General features: G+C 47.5%; 1 long non-coding RNA gene across 1 annotated transcript in view; it reads right to left on the bottom strand.

Moving 5' to 3' along the window:
* The window catches only part of LOC116183191 (uncharacterized), a 53,949-nt gene extending 37,330 nt beyond the window's left edge, over window positions 1-16,619 (bottom strand). The window contains exon 1 of the long non-coding RNA XR_014950424.1: window positions 15,611-16,619. This is a non-coding gene — a long non-coding RNA (uncharacterized LOC116183191). The remainder of the gene's footprint in view (window positions 1-15,610) is intronic.
* Between the last annotated feature and the right edge of the window lie 4,311 nt (window positions 16,620-20,930).

A 20,930-nucleotide genomic window follows, 5' to 3' on the forward strand; every position in this document is an offset into this window, starting at 1 on the left:
CCCCACCTGCTTTCCAGCACTGCCCTGGATGCCTGCTCCCTCCCCCTCAAGCTGCCCTCCTTGCTGAGGCTGTAAAGGCAGTGAGGACTCCCCAAATTCCCCCTGGAGAGCACAGGAGGGTGGGGATACAGCTATTGATGTGTGAGATGGCAGCACTTGGGATGAAATGTCCCCATCCATGGGCGACCATCACCATTTGGCTCACAGAGCCCCACCAAGGCCAGTGCTGAGCTCCTCATTCCCTGCTCACATCTGACCCTCAAGGAAAGCCAGGGATGCCCTACACTGCTCACACACAGTGAATTAGTAACCAAAGAGGCAAGACCCAGAGATGCCTCAGCACCAGTTCAGTGCTTCTTTGTTCATACTCAGTCCTGAGAGGCTGGGTGGGCACAGCAAGACACAGGACAGGGGGTTGTCCCTGTCAGCTGCAGGCTGAGCAGGCTGATATGGGAGAATAATTCAGTCCTTAACATAAGCAGCCAGTGGTATTGAAAAGCTCCAGAGCACTCAGGACAGGGGGCTGACAAGCCTGGCCTAGGACTTGCAGAAGATATGTGCCATTCTGGCCTGGTGGGACATCCTGGGCCACCTCAAATGGCACCAAAAAGCCAGGGATGGGTTGTGACCCTCTCTCAATACAAGCATTTATATCACACACATGCAGACAGGTGGCTCCTGAACCACCTCACATCTCCTGACCATCAGAACACTCCACAGGGAGGATAAAAATTCACTTCCCTCATCAGCTTTGCTGGCCTTGAGCAGACAAAATTCAAGGCCCAGTCTTCAATGTGAGATATTCAATTAGTAATTGTGACTTCTTCTTAGTTTCATCTGTACTTTCATACCTAAAAGTCACATTTAGAGCCCTTCAGCTGAAAATGGAAACCTGTGATTCTCACACCCTCGTAGACTTGTGACTGGAGTTTTGTAAAAACATAAAGGAAAAAAATGAGACCTGCGTGAAAGTCAGAAGTGAAATTCCCAGGGCCTGTTATGGACTTCCCACCACCAGCATGGCAACCTGAGATTCCAGAAAAAATCATGAGAAATGGAATTGTCACTTTGCAGCATCTTACCCAGGCTTGACCCAGAGCTGAGCTCAAAAAGCTCTCCCTCCACAAGCCTTGGAGATCAAGAAATTTCCAAATTTTCTCCTTCCAGAGAAGGCCACCCTTGCAGTTTTCACTGACTTTCTTAGAATCCCAGTATCATTAGGGTTGGAAAATGCCTCTGAGATCATTGAGTCCAACTGTGCTGGCACTTTGTGGGTGCTGTTGGCAGATCAGGGGTTCTCTGGGCTGGATTTATTTTGTGCAGCAGCACAAGCCTGTAAAGAGAGTTTTCAGACTTTTGGAAGGTTGGCTGAGCTGTTCCCAGAAGCCGAGGCCTCTCATTTTCTCTAGAGACATGTGTATTCATGCCCACTTGGAAAGCTTTGATTTGGTCAGAGGAGCAGTAAATAAGGTTTTTCTGACAACACCAGCCCTGTGAGCAATGATGGATTGTCACCACAGGAGCGTAACTTCTCAGTGAAATAAGCTCCTATTTAGTGAAGAAATTCTCCTAAGGGTGACCATCCGCAGCTGATCCCGAGCCAGGGGTTATCTCTTTGAAAAGGTTGGTTAAATGACAGAGCTGAGCAGAATATTAACTGTCAATATCCTTATTGTACCTAAAAACAATTGAAAATCGAATTAAAATTGAGCTCTCTGCTTTTCAGTAGTTGTTCAGTCTTGTTGGTCTGCAAGTAGAAAGCTGACACTGCAATTTCTTATCCTGGCATGTGATTTATTGATAAAGGTGCTCAAATGTGGAAACTGGGACTTTGATCTTTTCATGAGAAATAGTTTTCCATCTGTAATACAGGGGCTTTTCTATCAGCTACTTTATAACTGTGTAATAGCTGCAAAATATTAAACGAGTCCAAATAACTATTAAGGAGGTGGGATTTTCCTCTAATCAATTAACTTTTGAAAGCCCTTATCCTCCAGCATCTCTCTTAGCGCCAGTCCACAAGTGGGATTGCTCATGCAAAAAAAAAAAAAAAGAACACACAAGTTGTTTTTTTCCACAAGCCTTGATGCCATGATGGATCTTCCTTTTCAATTAATTTGAAAAAAAACCCACCATTTCTGTGTATGGGGTTGGCATCTCCAGGAATAAAGACATTCCATTATTTTTCCCCTCTCATGAGCTATGTTAATAATACCAAGACAAATCTGCTCTTAGGGAAAATTGCCTGGTGCAAGTGAAAGCGAAGCCTTTGATCCATGAACCTTCTGCCCCACAAAAAGAGCTCCCCAAGCTTGCTTAGTCTACTGAAATGGGAGCTGGGAAGGGATGCAGCTGCTGTCTGCACATTTATCTCAGGGGTAAGCATGAAAGATCAGGCAGGGCAGAATTGAGGGCAAAAGAGCTGAAAGTGAGTTCATGAGACTGAGTGGCTACAGGAAGGTTTCTGATTCCCAGAGCAGAGCTGTCCTGGGACAGCCTCTAGGGAAAGGAGAAGGGGCACAAAAAACTCTGCTGATTTAACACAGAGGCTCTGAGCAGGGAGCAGGAGGGAGAAGTCCTTGGAAACTCTTTATCTTGCCAGTTCCTGCCTTCTCCTCTCCCAGCCTGACTGTTCTGAGCAGCAATCTTGGCCACTGGACAGTGGAAGAGGGAGGAAACCCCAGAGGAATTGAAGAGGACAAACTGCAGAGGTAAACAGCACAGCACAAGTCATGGAGAGCCTCTGGGGAGGGGTTTCTGCACCGTGCTGGGGCTGCAGGGATGGGGGTTGGATGGATGGATGGATGGATGGATGGATGGATGGATGGATGGATGGATGATGGATGGATGGATGGATGGATGGATGGATGGATGGATGGATGGAAGGATGATGGATGCATGGATGGATGGATGGATGGATGATGGATGATGGATGGATGGATGGATGGATGGATGGATGATGGATGGATGGATGGATGGATGATGGATGGATGGATGGATGGATGGATGGATGGATGGAAGGATGATGGATGGATGGATGGATGGATGGATGGATGGAAGGATGATGGATGGATGGATGGATGGATGATGGATGATGGATGGATGGATGGATGGATGGATGGATGGATGGATGGATGATGGAAGATGGATGGATGATGGATGGATGGATGGATGGATGGATGGATGGATGGATGGATGATGGATGGATGGATGGATGGATGGATGGATGGATGGATGGATGATGGAAGATGGATGGATGATGGATGGATGGATGGATGGATGGATGGATGGATGGATGGATGATGGATGGATGGATGGATGGATGGATGGATGGATGGATGGATGATGGATGGATGGATGGATGGATGGATGGATGGATGGATGGATGATGGATGGATGGATGGATGGATGGATGGATGGATGGATGAGGCAGACATGACTGTCACTCAGGTGCAATACCCCAAAATACCATGACCAACCCCAGCAATGCCCTGTCCCACTGGCCCCCTGCAGCTCCACCTTTCTCCCCTCCCAACAGCCTCTTCCCCCAGGTCCAGCACTTTTCCATTTGGAGAGTGATCCTGCAGCTCTCAGAGCTGGAGCCCCTCACGTCAGCAGCATCTCTGATGAGCAAGATGAGCACGCCTGTGAAAGAGATCAGAGATGCTCTTTGAAGAGTCGGCAGAATTTTTCATTACAGATTCCCAGCTGCGTTTTCCTGCTACCCTTGCATTCCTGAGGATGCAAAGTGAGATGGGGACATACGTATGGAGAACATGTTACCCTTCTCACAGGCTACTCCCACAGCCAGGAAAATATGTCCTGTGAGTTTCCTCCCTGAGGAAGGCCAAAAATCAAATCAGTTTTTCCCCTGGAATTTTCCAAATGCTCTCTGGGCTGTTCCTGACTGTGTAGAAAGCTCACATTTCATCCCACAGCCCACAAAGGGTCCAGCATGAATATCTATCACAATAACACTGCCATCATCTTCCCCACTGCAGTTACCATTATTTAATTCTTATTTATAGCCCTCAGCTTGGAGAGGAGCAGCTTGTGTTAGCACACACACAGTGACAATAAGTGCTTGGTGACAACCAGTCCCTGGCAAGATTCACCACTCCTGTACTTGGGGAGGAAGCTGGCATATTTTTATTATTTTTTTGATTATTTATATGTTGTTGCAGTGCCCGACACAAGGTGCACAACAACGGATAAAACTTTCTTGTTAAGTTTCTTTCAGGTCTGCTGTGGGGAGCACAGATCTGTGTTTGAGCTGTGTGAGGGATGGGGAGAAGGGAGACAGACCCAGCTGAATAACAGAAGATGCAGGAACCCTGGAATATTCCAGGTCCACCTCCTGCTCCCAACACTTGCTCTGCCCAAACCAGGACCCCTCCCAAGTCCACAGTTCTTGAAGGTGATGCCAAGGTAAGGAAGGTGGAGAAAGGCTGGATGCAGTGTCAGGAAGATTTCTCTGTTCCCTCCTCAGGGGCAGCCAGGACTGATCCGTGACCGTGACCATTCCCAGAGCACATTCCTGATCCCAGTGGTGTCACTCCTGGTACTGCCTCTCCAAATACAACCCATCATTAATTATTGCTCATTAGCAATAGTATTATCATGACTACTATTGTATGAACATATATAATTAATTTTTCACTTTCTTAATTAAATACTTAATGGTATTAATGGTTTAAATCAAGCCATCAAAACACTTACAGCTCGTATAAAATGATACCAGCACTGGAAGAGATCCCCATCTCCACCAAGGCCTGTCCATTTGCTTTGGGGTTAAAAATTAATAAAAAGTTTAAATAATTAATAGAATTTAATATAAAATATTAAATATTAGTAAAATAATTAAGAAATTATCAGGGTTAAAAACAGTGTGATTGGATTCACCACAGCATCACCTTGTCACTCTGTCTTGATGTGTGAAGTCATACAAAGTTAACAAAAAAAGGTGAGATAGGGAAATGTATGGAGAGACAGATGTTGAAGGTGCACAGCTGGAGCCACTGCAGCACCCCCAGCCTTTGTGCATCCCATGGTGAGCAGGTGTGCCCAGGCTGCTGCACAGACAGCGATCCTTCCACAAGGTTGTGGTGAATAAAGGAGTTCAGTCCATGCAAATAGCCTGGAACATGCAGCTTTTGCCTCACACCTGGGTTAGGTAGAGGATCCAAAGCAACCAGCAGCCACCAGAGTGGTGAGATCAAGCCCTGCTGCTCCTGTGCAAATCCTCTCCCCAGGTTTGGGGGCTTGGTTTTGCTGCTTACACAGAGTGGTGCAGTCAAGGTGCCACCAGAGATCTGCAATATCCCTGTCAGGGCTGGGGCAGTATCCCCCCAGTGCAAGGGCTGCAGAACATCTCCAGCATCCTGGAGTTTTGGTGGGAGATCTGGAGAGAGATTCCAGGGTATCACAGCACCAAGAGATCTCTGTGTGTGTGTATGGGCCCCCCCATGCATGATGCCAGATCTGGAGTTTAAACCTGAATTGAACCTGCTGCAAGTAACATGCAAAAAGGGAAGCACTCAGGGCATTTTATCAGTCACAGCATGGTCTGGGTTGGAATGGACACTAAAAAGCCTTCTGCTCCACCCCCCTGCCATGGGCAGGGACAAATTCCACCATCCAAGGCTGCTCCAAGCCCTGTCCAGCCTGGCCTTGGACACTTCCAGGGATCCAGGGGCAGCCACAGCTTCTCTGGGCACCCTGTGCCAGGGCCTCACCAAGTCACTCTCTTCTCATTGCATGGGAATTTGGTTTATTTAGGACAGAATGAAATCGTCCAGCTCCTGCTGAAATGTGAGATCTGATTCCATGACCATCTCTGTAGCTCTTCAGCACTGGATTTCCCTGCTGCCAGCATAAATCTGGGGTCACACCATCTAAACCCCTGAGTGTTTGTGCTGTCTCCTGGGTCCTTCCTTCCCGAGCTGCTCAGTGTTGGTTTCTGTCCTCACTGATTTCTGCTCGGTGTTTTCCAGTGGAAGGGAAGGACCTGCTTGCCAGCCTGTGCTGACAGATTTAACTCTGCAGCCTGCACTGACCTCAGCTCCCACATCCAACAAAATGCCTCAATCTCCTTTTCCCTGCAGCTCCTGCTGCCTCTGTGAGCTGGCAGCACGTTTTGATCATGGAGTGAGTACAAAACATTTACAGGCTTTGAAAACAATGTCCAGCTAACTCATGGCACAGAAATTCCTGAAGGGCTGTTAAATGCAGGGCAGCACTTCTGGAAGTCCAAGAGGCACAGAGTGAGCCCAGGGCCCGTTTCTCAAGGCAATAGCACTGCAAGTTTTCCCTGCTCTCACACTCTGCTCTAAGCTCTTGATCCTCTGCTCAGTTCCTTGGCTCTTGAGCCCTTGGTGGACACAGGAGCAGAGCCAGATGGGCCATGAACCAACACGTGGGGATGTTCTTCACTCCCCACTGACTCCAGGTGTCCTTTTGTGAAGCACCTCATCTTGCAGCAGCCCATCCAATTCCTTTGAAGTCCGTGTGACTTCAGGGTGCAAGAAGCAGCCTCAAGGCACCAGTGATCTCCTCTTTCTTTCATGTATCTGTGCTATCTGGGCTGCACAGACCACAGAGTGGAGCAGACTGGGAAATGCACCAAGACAGAAAGTGCCATTGTGGATGGCTTGGTGTCAATTAACTGTAGGAACGCTCTGAATAAATTAAATCATGCTGCAATCTGAAATGGAACTGATTCTTAATTAAAAGATAAGTTAATTCTTAATCCTCAGGTGATTTAAACAATAAAAACTAGTTGTGGGAATTGCTGACACCCTTGTCAGCTGGCTGAGCAGTTTCAGTGCTGAGGCCCTGAGCCATTCAGAGCTGTCCACTGCTTGGAGCAGGCTTTGGGCAAGGCGACCCCTGAGATCTCCTTCAACCCAAATCAAGGGTATGTAGGGACAGGACAAAGGTTTAAACTAAAAAAGGGGAGATTTAGGTTGGATATTAGAAATAAATTCTTCCCAATGAGGGTAGGCCCTGGCACAGGGTTCCCAGAGAAGCTGTAGGTGCCCCATCCTTGGAAGTGTCCAAGGCCAGGTTGGATGGGGCTTGGAGCACCCTGGGATAGTGGGAGGTGTCCCTATGCATGGCAGGGGAGTGGAATTAGATGATCTTTAAGGTCCTTTCCAACCCAAACCATTCCATGATTCTGTAACTCTCCTTTACTCCTTGCAGTGTGAGCTCAGCTGTTGGATGCTGAAGAATCAGGATCTGGCTTTTTTTTGAAACCTAGGTGATGAACAAGTGCAGCAATCAGGTGTGAAGTAGCATGGTGTAATGTGTCAATAAAAACACAGAATATTTCCTTTTTTATTTCTAAGGTTCATTCTGGAGAAATTAGATTCCTCTAATACCCAGAGAGTGGCTTCTTTGTACTGAGAACTCCTTATTCCCTGGACCAGGAGTTGATGTTCCTGTTTCTCACCGAGCATGAGGACTTGGAATTTTTCCTTTTATCAGCCCCCAATAAATTGTGGGAGATATAGAGAAAAGCCTTCTTCCAATCACTACAGATAAAAAAAAGCCCTAAAGGTTCCTGCTTTGTCTCGTTGCTTACCAGGGGATGTGCTAGAGCACAAAGGTATAACTTATGGCAAAACAACACACTGCAAGGAAACATAAATCACCACAAAAAGCCAAGAAGGAAAGTCTTATACAAGCACAATCTAGCCCGTGGGAGACAGTGGGTTTTGAGGCTGTGAGGAATGAAATCTCAGGCCTGATGGTTTCAATGATTTAGTCTCACTATCACCTGAACAACTCCCCCTTTATTTCAGTTGTGTGAGTGAAGGCTAAGTCTGAATATTCACTTTGCCTTGACAGTCCCAATGCAGGCTGTCTTTTTGTTGACTCAAACTCATAATTTTTCCCCTATTATTAAAATTATTCTTTTCAGTCATGGCATTTTCTAAGATGTTCTGCTGCAGTACAATAAAGCACACATTTTAAAACATTCCCACAAAGCCCAAAGCACCACCACAGTCCATGGCTGGGTCTGATCCTTTGCTTCTGGAGGAAGCCTTCAAGACCCTGGACTTCAACAGAGCTGATTTATGCTGGTGCAAACAAGGGGAGAAGTTGCCTTGCCACTTCATGGCTCATCACCTTGAGTGCCAGAAGGAGAATTCAGGTTTTTGCAGGATGTTGACTTGGACTGGTGCCTCAGCTAAGGTCCTAAAACAGTCTGTCTCCATAAAAGCACTATAACAAACTGCCCCCTCATGTTTCACAAATCCCTCTCTGCCTCTGCTCCTGCAGTATTTCATGGGGTTCCCATCTCTGAAAAGCTGGGGACAGCAACTTTAAGACAACTTCCCCTATAAACAGCAAACTTCTGTGTTTTTTCATAATGGCTATCCCGTTATAGCTTAAAGCCATAATTATTTTTTGAATTCTTTTCCTCTCAGATCCATAATCTGTTGCAATAAACACAATTCAATGATTAAAGAGGCTGTACTCTCTCCTTCACTAAGGATTTTTTCAGCATTTTTATTTAAAGGCCTATCCTTCCCCAGCTGTAAAGATTTTATGGATGTTCTCACAGAGAGAATCAAGATAGATATGCAAAGTTAAAGCTTTATCAGCTCACATAGAAGTTTTTATTTTCATGCTTCCACTCTGGAAATTGAAAGTCATACTCTCTTCTCACAGATACACTTAAAAAACTCCTTTTCCTTTCTGTGTCAGAAATTCCAAAAGGAAATTTACAAAGCTGGCCCAAAAAGTCATAAGGAATCTATTTTATATACTGCTCTCTTCCCAAGAATGCTGTAGGTTTAGGGTAATTACTTGTTCTTGCAGTTTTGTGGGTTAAAATAAATGATCACTGTAATTTGTTTTTCTTACAGCCCTATGTTAAGGTCTTTGCATTTCTGATTTTTAGTGGAGCTGGGCCTTGGGAAAGGCTGAAGGATTAAGAATTTAACTTAATTAATCTCTTAAAATATTTTATCAGGAGACTGTGTTTGGAGATGTTTATGGTTTTAGGGTTTTTTGTTGTTGTTGTTGTTGTTGGGGGTTTTTTGGTTTTTTTTTGGTTGTGGTTTTTTTTTGTTGTTGTTGGTTTTGGTTTTGGTTTTTTGTTTCATGGTGTAAGCCTGGGGCTGGAAGACGGAGCTGGGAGCCCAAATCCTGATCTTGCATTGCCACTTATTTCCTGGGTGGTCTGGAAGAAAAAACTCTTGAATTTCTTGTCTTGAGGACTGGGTAGGGATGTCCCCTCCCCTCATGAACATTCCCACCCCATGGGGCACTGAGCAGAGCAAGTACTGGGGTGGGAGCAGCCTGTGGGGCTGGGGGGCTCAGGTCTGGAGCCATGGAATCAGAGAGTCAGAGAGTCCCAGAGTCATAGAATCATGGAATCAGAGAGTCAGAGAGTTGTGGAATCATGGGATCATGGAACCACGGAATCCTAGAGTTGTAGAATAGTTTGGGTTGGAATGGACCTTCAAAGTCCATCTCTTCCAGCGCCCTGCAATGAGCAGGGACATTTCCCATGAGATCAGGTTTCTCAGAGCTCCATCCTACCAGACCTCAAATATTTACAGGAATGGGGCATCCACCACCCCTCTGAGGAGCCTGTGCCAGTCCTTCACCACCCTTAGGATAAAAGACTTCTTCACTTGGAAGCCACTACTCCTTGTCCCATGGAATCTTGTATGGTGACACCCTGGCACAGGGTGCCCAGAGAAGCTGTGGCTGCCCCTGGATCCCTGGAAGTGTCCAAGGCCAGGCTGGATGGGGCTTGGAGCAGCCTGGGATGGTGGAAGTTGTCCCTGCCCATGGCAGGGTGTGGAAATGGATGAGCTTTAAGGCCCCTTCTACCCAAACCATTCTGTTCTTCTGAGATTTTATGACTCAGATAAATGGTGTGGGTTCACTGGGAGGGTAAAGCTGCCACCTCCATCTGGGAAGGAGTTTATTAGTAACTAATTAATAATGGGTTGGAGGATGCAGACACAGACAGCAGGACTTGTTTATCATGCCTGACGATTTTCTGCCCTTTTTATTTTAACCTCTGTATCCATTGGCAGCACCATGCCCCTTCTCCCTACACCCAGCCCAGTGGATGCTCACAATCCCCCATGCTGGGGGTGTTCCCTGTCTGTGCTGGCCCCTGAGTCATGCCCAGGGTCTGCCCAGGAGGTCCCAGAGATGCAAACCAGGCCCACACCATGGCCAGGACTAACACTACACCTGACTGAGTGAGCATTTCTCCCTACAGGCACATATTTCCTTATTTCCTTCTTCTTTATGAGCATGTCCACTGCCCCAGCATCTGCTTAGGGGATTGATCTTAGAAGAGGTCACTTGTGTCATGGGATCCTCCTCCTGCCTGGATGAGTCACCAAAAACCCCAAGGTAGGGACACACAGAGCTCTGTGTCCCCCAGAGCCTCCCGTCCTGCTGCCTGGAGAAAAAGCCTCACCCTCAAGCAATCACAGAAAAGCCCAGTGTTTTTGGCTCTCCCAGGAAAGCTCAGATGGACTGTGGGAAAGCTGAATGAGGGTGTGGCGTGGTCCCACAGAGAGAACAGATAGGCAGGATTAAATTTGACCTTAAATGGAAAAGCAGGGCTCGATTCCTCATCCCTGGGCATCAGGGCAGTCTCATGAGAGGGCAGAGGGGACAGCAGCACAACCACCCTGTGCAAGGTGTGGCTGACTGGGGAGGAAAGAGCTGCAAAACTGTTCCTCCCCATGCCATGGCAGCTGTGTTCTCCGTCCTCTTCCCACAGCCACAGCCTGGGGCTGGGCTTGTTGATACAGCCTCAGAGTGAACAATTTGCAGTCACAGGCAGATGTACAAATCCCACCAAGCTATTAAAGTGCTGATGATTTATTACTCATAGAATCATTGAACAGTTTGGGTTGGAAGGGACCTTAAGATCATCCAGTGCCACCTCCTGCCATGGCCAGGGACATCTTCCACCATTCCAGGGTGCTCCAAGCCCTGTCTAACCTGGCCTTGGACACTTCAGGGATCCAGAGGAAGCCAGAGATTCTCTGGGCACCCTGTGCCAGGACATCCCCACTGTCATTCAGTTTGCCACTGGGCAGTGCCTGCCCTTTGCTAGGTGAGCTACTCCCAGAATTATGTCCATGGCTGACCAGCTCCCATTGCTTTTCAGAGCTGCAAACCCCCTCTCTCAGCACTCCAAACTCAGCTGCACCCCAAGGTGACCTTGCAGGTTGTTGTTTTGGAGGATAGTCTCTGGCAGTGCCAACACCATCCCTGGGGAATGGCTGCAGGAGCCAGGGAGCTGGGGAAGTCTGGAGAGCCTTGCAAGCCACCTTCCCTTCCCACTTACCTCCCCAACCATTTATATCCCTCCAGCCCTTCCTCCTCTAAGGTAATTAAGGGCACAGGAGAAATTAAGCTAATTCTGTTGGGGCTGCTGCAGGTCTCTTATCACCAGCTCTGCCTTCCCTCCTTCTATGTACATGTAATTAAAGCAGGTTTTTCTGCTGTAAGATAAAACACTTTGTTCTTTGAGACCAGTTTCGCTCACAGCGCTGCTTGGCCTAAACGTTTAGTCCTTCTCACGGAAATTCCTCAAAAACTCAGCCAAAATGCTCAGCTCCCTGTGCGTTCAGGGTGAATCCCCCTTCCCAGCCAGAGCCCAGGACAGTCCTGCTGTAAAGGACAATCTGCAATGGGTCACTTTGGGTCACTGACCGACCCTGCAATCCCTGCCCAGCTGGCATTAAATAACAGCCTGTGCCATTTTTAAATGCTGCCATGGCAGCCGCTGTGGCAACCTTAAAACAGACCCCCTGTGCCAAGCCCAAGGGCTGCTGCAGCCACCCCGAGCCCTGGGGACAGATTTAGTAGAGGCATAAAGCAAAATAGCCCCAGAGGGCACAAGGACAGCACAAGGCCCTTCCTTCCTCTGCAAGGGAGGGATGAACTCAGGAATTCCCCCCCAATCTCTGTGCCTGATTTTGTGGGAGAAGGGAAAGGAGGAGGAGGGAAAGCTCTCAGCCTCCTGTGCCTGCAGGAAACCCGAAAACAAGAGGCAGGGCTGGCAGGGAGCAGGGAAATGGCCTGGCCACCAACAAACAGAGCTTATGGCCAGTGCTCAGAGGGGAAAAAATGTTGTGTCACCAGCTCATAGACCAGGAGGGACCTGGGTGAAAGCTTTCTGCAGGTCATAGAGCTGCACTTGTGAACTCAGCCCCCTGGAAGGGCTCTGAGCACTGATGTCCCCCTGCAGGTGGCACTGACCCATCCAAGAGCTGTGGTTGTTTGTGCACACCTTAAGTCATGGAGTCAGAATGGGTTGGGTTTTAAGCCACCTTAATGATCATCCAGTTCTAAAACCCCTGCCATGTGGGGTTTAATTCTCTAGATTGATGTTTCTCCAAGCCCCTTCCAAACTTGAACACTTCCAGGGATGGGGCAGCCATAGTTTCTCTGGGCAACCTGTGCCAGGGCCTTGGCAGCCTCCAAGAGAATTTATTTTTAATATCTGATTTAAACCTGCCCCTTTCAGTCTATTCTCCTTGTCCAAAGTCCTTCTCCAGCTCTTCTGGAGCTCCTTTAGGCCCTGGAAGGTCTCCCTGGAGCTTTTCCTCTCCAGGTGAGCACCCCCAGCTCTCCCAGCCTGGGTCCAGAGCAGCTCCACCCCTGGAGCATCTCCGTGGGCTCCTCTGGGCTCTGTTCCAACAGCTCCATGTCCTTTTTTGTATTGAGGGCGCCAGAGCTGGACACAGCACTGCAGGTGGAGTCTCACAAGGACACAGCAGACTGGGACAATCCCCTCACTCTGCTGCCTTGCTGGATTTACGAGGCTCCAACCAGGCAGTGCTTTATCAAACCTTGCCCCTCTCCCTTCCTTCTCACCCTGTTGTCTCAGGCTCAAGGATACAATGGAACAGGGTGATAGCTGAGCCCTGTTTGCTGCATTTCTCAGTGCCAGGTGTTCCTCACAAAGACAAGGTGGCATTTTCACCTCCTTTCTTCCATTACAGCTATAGGTGTCCATTCCTTATCTCTTTAAGGCCCCTCTAAGTCCTGGGATGATGACCAAGGCTAAGGGTCACATGAAAAGGGACTTTTTAGCACAAGGTTGCAATGATGTCACTGAATAGTGAATCCCAAACTTGTGCTCAACTCCAAATCACCCAATTCCCCCATAACGCAGCAGGGTTATTTTTTGTGGGAAATAAAGTGTTTTCCTAAGTGCTTTTTTCCCTTCCTGAGAGTTCAGGTTCAGCAGGAGTGGGTGCCTCTCCCAAAGACTCTGTGTCAGGTTAGGCCAGCTCTGAATTTGTTCCTGCAGCTGGTTTTTTGACCACGCTCCCATAAATAGGAGCTGAGCAGCAATTGCAGGGAATATTGTGGTTGCCCCTGCCAGCAGCTTGAGGCTTTGCTACAAGGTGGTTATTGATCCTGGTAGATAACAGCCTTTCCCCTAGAAACCAATGGTATCTCCCACAGTTGATTAGGCTGTAAATTATTGGTGATTATTTTCATAACTTTGGACTTGGCTCTAGTTTATTGTCTTTTTCTGAGGGGAGAAATACTCATGGTTTATTTTCATAAGAATCTTCTTAAGGCTTATTGATGGGATTCAATTTCAGGGCTCATTCAATTGAGACACATCCTCAAAGCCTTTGCTGAATCAAAGCTTAGAGCTCTTGTAGCATTTCAAGCTTTTATTTTTTTTTCCTTTTTTTCTTTTTTCCTTCCACTTCACCTTTTAGTTACATGATCCTGAGGGCAGAGATGGCGTGATAGGAGTCCCAGCTGTGAGGCTGGGGGTGCTGTGCTTGCCAACAGGATGCAAGCTGGTGATAAGGCACAGCTCCCTTCTGCGATAGGTGCTCCGGGTGTTGGCTGCATTTGATCCTGAACCATGCAAAACAAGAGGAACATTGCATTCCTCTGCCTCCCATTCGTGTATTTCACCACAAGGGCTGTTCTCTGGCCGTTCCACAGTGGGTGTGAAAGATTAACATCAACCACAGCAGAGCCCATCCCCGGCTGCAGATAATTATGCAGAAGGTATCTCATCCTCCCCGGGGTCACTCTTCTACCAAGTGTTTTCACTCAACCTGCCAATTTTTTGGGGGAGATAAACTCGCTTGAACATGTCTCCTGAGATGCATAGCTGTTAATTTTGGATAGAGCTGGCTGCTCATTTCCTCTTCTACCTGTTCTCTTCTGTGCTTTTGACAATGAAGAGAAATGCTTTGTCCTCCTTAAACTGCAGCGAGAACGTTTCCATTCCTCATAACATGAAAGTACCAGGGCAAAGAGACACTCAGGCATTAAAGCTTGGCTTGGAATGCAAAGATGTGCCCAAAATAGCCTCTTCTGTCTCCAGGATTTGTCAGTTCTTTAGGAGGTCAAGGGAGCAATCATCATAAAATCCTAGAATGGTTTGGGTTGGAAGGGACCTTAAAGATCATCTCATCCCACCCCCTGCCATGGGCAGGGACACCTTCCACTATCCCAGGGTGCTCCAAGCCCTGTCCAGCCTGGCCTTGGACACTTCCAGGGATCCAGGGGCAGCCACAGCTTCTCTGGGCACCCTGTGCCAGGGCCTGCCCACCCTCACAGGGATGGATTTCCACCTGATATCTCATCTAAACATCCCCTCTGCCAGTTTAAAGGCATTGCCCCTTGTCCTGTCTCTTCATGCTTTTAATAAAAGCTCCTCTCCAGCTCCCCTGTACCCTCCTTTATTGATGAAGGCTAATGGCCTCTTCTTTGGGCTTGTCCCCTTTCCACAGTCCACAGAGGAAACTGCAGAACATGTTCAGATCCCTCCAGTTAAGGGGTGAGACTCATTTCACCCAGGATTTTCACAAGAGTTCTCTAGATCTATGCCCAGGCTGCCTTTAGAGCCAGGGATCAGAAAATGGCAGTCCCTGAGGGGACCAAACTTACATGTCAGTTTTGGGATTAAATCAACCATGTTCCAGCAGTTTCCCATTGCTCTCCACTGTTACAAGCAGAGTCTTGAACATCCTCTGTGATGCAAAACCAACACAACATCCCAGAGAGACAAACTCCCCACCAGTGCTTGCAGTGAGTGTTGTGGTCCCCTCTCGCAGTGAGCTGCAGCCTGTCTTCGCGTGAGGAGCAACAGGAGATAGGACTAGGCTGGGTAAAAATAAGGTTATTTTCTTTTCCTCTCACTGTTACTGAAGGACAAGGAAGGCAGCTCAGATTATCTGCTCCTCTGAGGGCTTCTGGCTTCATTTTTATCTGCTGTGGTTATTAATTGATCAAATAGAGAAGCAGACGAGGTTTTGGGATGCGTGGTTCTGCCATCCCAGCTGGTGAGATGAGCAGACTCAAAGCAGAAAATTGGTCCTGCTCCTGCAAAGGGCCCTCTTAAGATGTCTAAAGCTGCATGGACCAATAATTTTGTATTAAGTTGATTTGGCACAGTTTGCTCTGCTGGCTCTTTCACGGAGAAGAGCAGCCTTCCTCCAGAAACTGAAAACCACCAGCATTTTCTAGAAGTGGGCAATGACAAAAGGAAAATAGAAAACCAGCCATTAAAAAAACCCTTTAAAAATAGCAGATGAAAGACATATCATGCAACTTTCAAGGAACTCAGACAAACCTTGAGGTGCTCCAGTCACCAGAGGAGAAAATGGCAATGTAGGAAGTGTGGTGTGGAATCGTAGGACACTCCTGGCTCTGCAGCCCATGCCCGGAAAGCGCCTTGGCGTATTTCTGAAGTGCAGATTTAGCACAGCATCCTGGGAGAGCACATTTCAGTTCCTGCATTTCATTCATTTTTATGCCTTTCTAATGCAGATGCAGCTGAACTATACCATTGATTCATGCACACACCTCTTTTCCATATAGATGATGACTGCATCAAAGAAGCCAGCTCTCTGAAATAGCACACAGTGAAATACCACAGCAATTCTCATTTGGAGTCTATAGTGGGAGAGCAATTTCCAAAAATGAAGGGCAAGGTTCCTAATCCATAGCAGCTTTTTGCCAGAGAGATGTGGGAGAGAAGAAACAGGATGCATCCTGCATGAATCATCGCTGTAACCACCCTGGATTTATTAACTGAAATTATGAGGAATAACCAAAAGTGATTAAAACCTCAGATGTCTGGTGAAAGGCGTTGCCTCAAGCACTGCCCATTATGAGATAGCGCCATAGTCTTCCTGTTGATTTCAAAGAATTGAGGGCTAAAAGGTCAAGTTTTCAAGAGCAAATAATTCATTGTTTAAAATTATGGGACAACTGTCATCACCACTATCACAGAGAGGGGTAAAGACATCTCCAGGTCCTGGGAACTTTGTCCTTCCCCAAAACAGGGTGACTACACCACCCCTTTTCCTTTTCACTCACCAGCTCACTGGTTTTTGCACAACTGCTGCCTCCCACTCCTACCTTTGAGACCCCAAATTCCCTCTTCACTACCACCACCACCAACCTGTAGATTCACCCTCACCAAGCTGTTGAGCCATGTTCTTTGCATGGAGAATGTCCAGGTTTGGGGCCCAGGTTTGGCAGAGCAAGTCACAATTTCTCTTTGAGGTTCTTCCTCCAGGGGTTGCTTTGTGACCTCACCCCTGAGTGCCTGGCCAGAAGAGAGGGGCACAGGCCACCCCCACACTGGAAGTGGCTCTTCTGTATCCAAAATTATGCTCAATACTGCTTGTTTGAGCTGCTGCCTTGGACCTTTCTCCAAAATAATCCCTGAGATCCCAGAAGCTGGGAGCTCTGCAAGCTCAGGGGGTGTGAAGGACCCATGGGGTGATAAGTGGAAGGAGCAGGAGGACTTTTCTTGCCTTTCAAGTCACATCCCTTCCAGTGCCCTCACTCCATATTTTATGAGATTATTTGTACATTCAAATTCTCCTCGGTTGTGTTCTGGCTACCACAGGTTCCAAATCAAAATTCCTGCTCTGTCCAGCGAGTTCTGCAGGGCTGTCCTTGGCAGCTCTTGCAGCTCCTGGAGGGAAGCTGGGGCTGCTGCTTTCCTTTGCTGGTTATCTCCCAATATCAGCTGCAGACCCCCAGCTCCAGCTCCCCCCTTCCCTGTCCTTGGACATCTTCACTGTGCCCAGACTCCAGAGCCCTTCCTGCTGTGGTCCAGCCCCATGAGCTCCCTTGGGGATAAGTGTGCAGGAACTGTGTGGCATCCATCTGGCCTGAGTTTCTGCCCACTCTCAGCCTCATCCAAATCTCCCAGGAGGGATCTTTATGGTCCTCAACAGAGAAAGCATCACTGCAGTGACAAATACTGCAGAGTTCAGAGCACTCTCTCCTGAGTGCCCTGAGCAAGCTGGAAGAAAAGTTTCACTGGGTAACATCAAGGACACACATCAAGGACTCCCAGAGAAGTTTGGGGTACACAGCCCTAGTCTTTCTCTGTGCTCACTTAATGGGTGGGCCTGTTCCCACACCCTTTTTGCCAGCTGCTGATAGAGAAGTGAGGAGGGAAGCAGAGATGAAGATATTCCTCCCAGAGGGGTCTGCTTCTCCTTGGGCAGCCCTCAGGATCTGGAGACAACAGTGTGCTTCCTCTGTATTTTAGAGAGGCCAAGAGAGGCAGGGAAGCTCAGAACTAAGTCACCAGCCAGGTCATTTCCACTTCATGCTGTCAGAGCTCAAGCAGAGGGAGGATAAAGGCTGTTTGTTGGTTTTTCCCTTCCTAGCTCAACAGGCACAGTGATACTTCAGCATCCTGGAAAACACAGCAGAGGTAGGTGGCTCTACCCAGGAGCAAAACAACCTAAATTGGTGCACTTAAAGACAGGGACATCCTGTCAACATCAGGGTTTCTGTATAAACCAGCCAAGGGGTGAAAAATCTGGAAGGGGTGGGCGTGAATTTGCCAGGCAGAAGGGAGGGTGAGGAAGTCCTGAGATGAAGGACTGGAAAGGGCATTGAGAGACCAGGCTTGGGTCTCCATGGTCTGCATGGCTCAGCTCTGGGCTCTGCATCCTTGAAGGCTCTCCCCACGTTCAGGGGTGTTCATCTGGGGAGGCTGGATACCCACTCCTTGCTATTTTTAAAGCTGAATGTTAATATCTTTAATTGCCAGAGCTCCAGGAAGAGAGCCAGAGCTAAAAAGTATCTACTAAGAAACTGCCAAGAAACACTGTTAAACAGGATCTAGGAAAAGAGCCAGGCACAAAAATTTATGATCTTTATCTCTGTAATAATAATTTCTCAGTGGTCAACCGAGGAGCAGAACAAAGGTCACTGGTTTTGTATCAGCTGGGGTTTGTGAAATCCTCTGTTTCCTTCACTCTGAGCTTGTCCTGTGGGTCTCCTGAGGGAGACCCTACAAATGAACACAAAAACCTGATAGTCCTGACTGACCCATTTGTCCCCATTCTTTTCCCAAGACCCAAAAACTCTGCAATTCCAAGTCAGAGACCTTCCCAGCATTGGGAAAAGCCCAGCCTGGACCCTCATCCAGGGCAGAAGCCTGTTTCACCTCATTTATGAAACAAGATATCCATAGGAATGGTCCAGTGAACTTCTGTGTTGCTAAACCCACCTCACATGAACAGTCACGTTGATTCTATCTAAGAATTTTGCATTTGCACAGATGCAAGAACCAACCTCATCTCAGGTTTCCTTCTTTCCAGCATGATGGGGCACAAGCAAGGGACCCATGAAGACCTCTGCGTATAAATTAAAGGAGAAGAGGCTCTTTTTTTATTATTATTTCCTGGTTATATAGTGGAAACAATTCTAGGCAAAATATACACAGTTTGCTTCTTGACATGGCTGCCAAGATTCCCAGCTTTACAACGAGGATCAGATTTCAGAATACTTCCAAACCAACCCCCACAAAAATTAACTGACTATCCAGGAAACTCTTGGCTTTGGATGTTGTTTATTTTTAAGGTAAAGTTCTGAGGGGAACTTTGAAAATATGATCTCTGTGAGCCTTAGTGACTCAGAGGGTGGCATTCAGTGCCTACACACAGGAGCCTGGTGCCATCTGAGATGCCCTTGTATATCTGAGACATCCCACAGTGCTGGCAAAGGGACACAGAGCCGAGGGAAGACGAGCAGTCTTCAGAAGCAAGAGCTGGAGTCTGGTGCTGGATACCCCAGAGCTTCTATCTTGGCTCTGGGAAATGGTGTTTAGACAGCCAAACCCAGCCCTAACGCACACATATAAAATGTATGTAATCAAATCAATCAGTCACTCAATCAATCACGGGAGATCCTTCCAGATCTTCGGGTTTCATGTCAGCTCTGGAGGCAATTTAAGCAGGATTTCAACACTCAGGACTGTGTTAGAAACACACTATTTGCTTCACTGACACTTCCAAGCATGCTGAAGCACTCAGCTGGCCCAGGCTCCCTGCTCCCACCCTTGCTGCTCACATCCTCTTCTCCATCCTTGTTCCTTCTGCAGCTCCACCACAGATTACAAGAGAAAGAAGAGAGGATTTATTTATTATTTCGTTCCAAAGGAGAGGTGTGCAAAATGCAGGAGGCAAAGACTTTCCACTGGGCAAAGCTGTGATGAGGTTTATGGCACCCTGAGGGGTGATAGAAGGGGCTGGCACATGAACCACAACAGCTCTGGGGCAGCATTACCTCAGAAAGTCAGCGCCCTCACGGAAAAGCAGGATATTTTTAGTTTACCAGTGTATTTAAATCTTCATGGAGTACATTAAAATTATAGTAATTATCCCACCTTCTCATGTGGGATTCTGGGAGGTGATGGATCGGTGGATCATGTGCTCGTTGGAGTCATCTTTGGTGAGGTCCTTCTGCAAAACAGAATTGTTTTGTTTCCCCCATTTTACAGCTGCAGCATTCCTGGCCCATTATTGCCAGGAATTCTGGGCATTCATTCATTCAGGAATTCATTTGAATTCGGGGATCTGTTCACAAACCACCCTTCCCTCTCCAGCAGCCCAGACAACCCCCGTGACAACAATTCTTTCAAAAAATGCATTTCCACGCTCCCGGAGCTGTGAGTTTCCACATGCAGGCGAGGCTGATGTTTTCTTCATGGCAGTATTTAACCTCTGGATCATTTCTGCTTCCCCCTGCATGGCTGCACTGAGGGGAAATGCAGGGAAACCTGGTTGTGCCCCAGCCCTTGCTCTCATCTTGCTGCCCCACCACTGCAGGCAGGAGAAGGGGATTTGATTCACTGCAGCAGCGGCAGCTTTGGAAAAGAACTGTGAAAAAATGCAACTTTTTTCACAGGAAAAAGAAAAAAAAGATGCATTCTTTCCCAGATCAGAAGCTTCATGTTTCTGATTGCAAAGGAAAAAAAAAATAGGGAGGGATTGAACAGAAAAATCTTGACAAAAAGATCATTTCTCTTATTAACTATCATCACCAAATTCTGAGTTATCTCCATTTTTAAACCCTCTGTTGAAGGACGGCGCCTCTGATTTCAAGATCTCTTCTCCTTTCTTTTTTTTTTTTTTCTTTTCAGGAAAACAAGAATATTTGTCTTAAAAATGGTTCTTGATACTTCTTGGTGGATCAAAGGTGGGGAGAAGTCCCCTCATCTCTCCACTGGTGGAGTGACAGGTTTCTGCCAAGCCTTGAGCTGTTCCCCAGCCCAGAGTGGCCCTGGAGGCTCCCCCAGCCCTCGTGGTCCCAAACCCTGTGGCAGCCCTGGATCCCTGTGGGGTGTGAGAAGTCCCCATTGTCCTCCTCTGCACGTGGGGAGCCTTGCCAGCATCTGGCCATTCCCCTGCCTCACTCCCCTGGCCCCTTCCCAGCTCCTCCAGCAGAAAGTTCCTGATTATTTACTCTCTCTAAATGCTGCAGGAGAATGCTGCTTCTCCTGAATACTAAGTAAGTAAGGAAAAAAAAAAAAAAAAAAAAAAAGCGCATTCCCTTGCTGGGCTGTGTTTGTTCTGTGGTTTGAAGTTTGCTGTTGCTGCTGAAAGCTTTTTTGACCCTTTTAGGTACTTGATCCA

Source organism: Lonchura striata, chromosome 2, assembly GCF_050655825.1.
Source record: "Lonchura striata isolate lonStrDom1 chromosome 2, ASM5065582v1, whole genome shotgun sequence".
Lineage (NCBI taxonomy): Eukaryota > Metazoa > Chordata > Aves > Passeriformes > Estrildidae > Lonchura > Lonchura striata.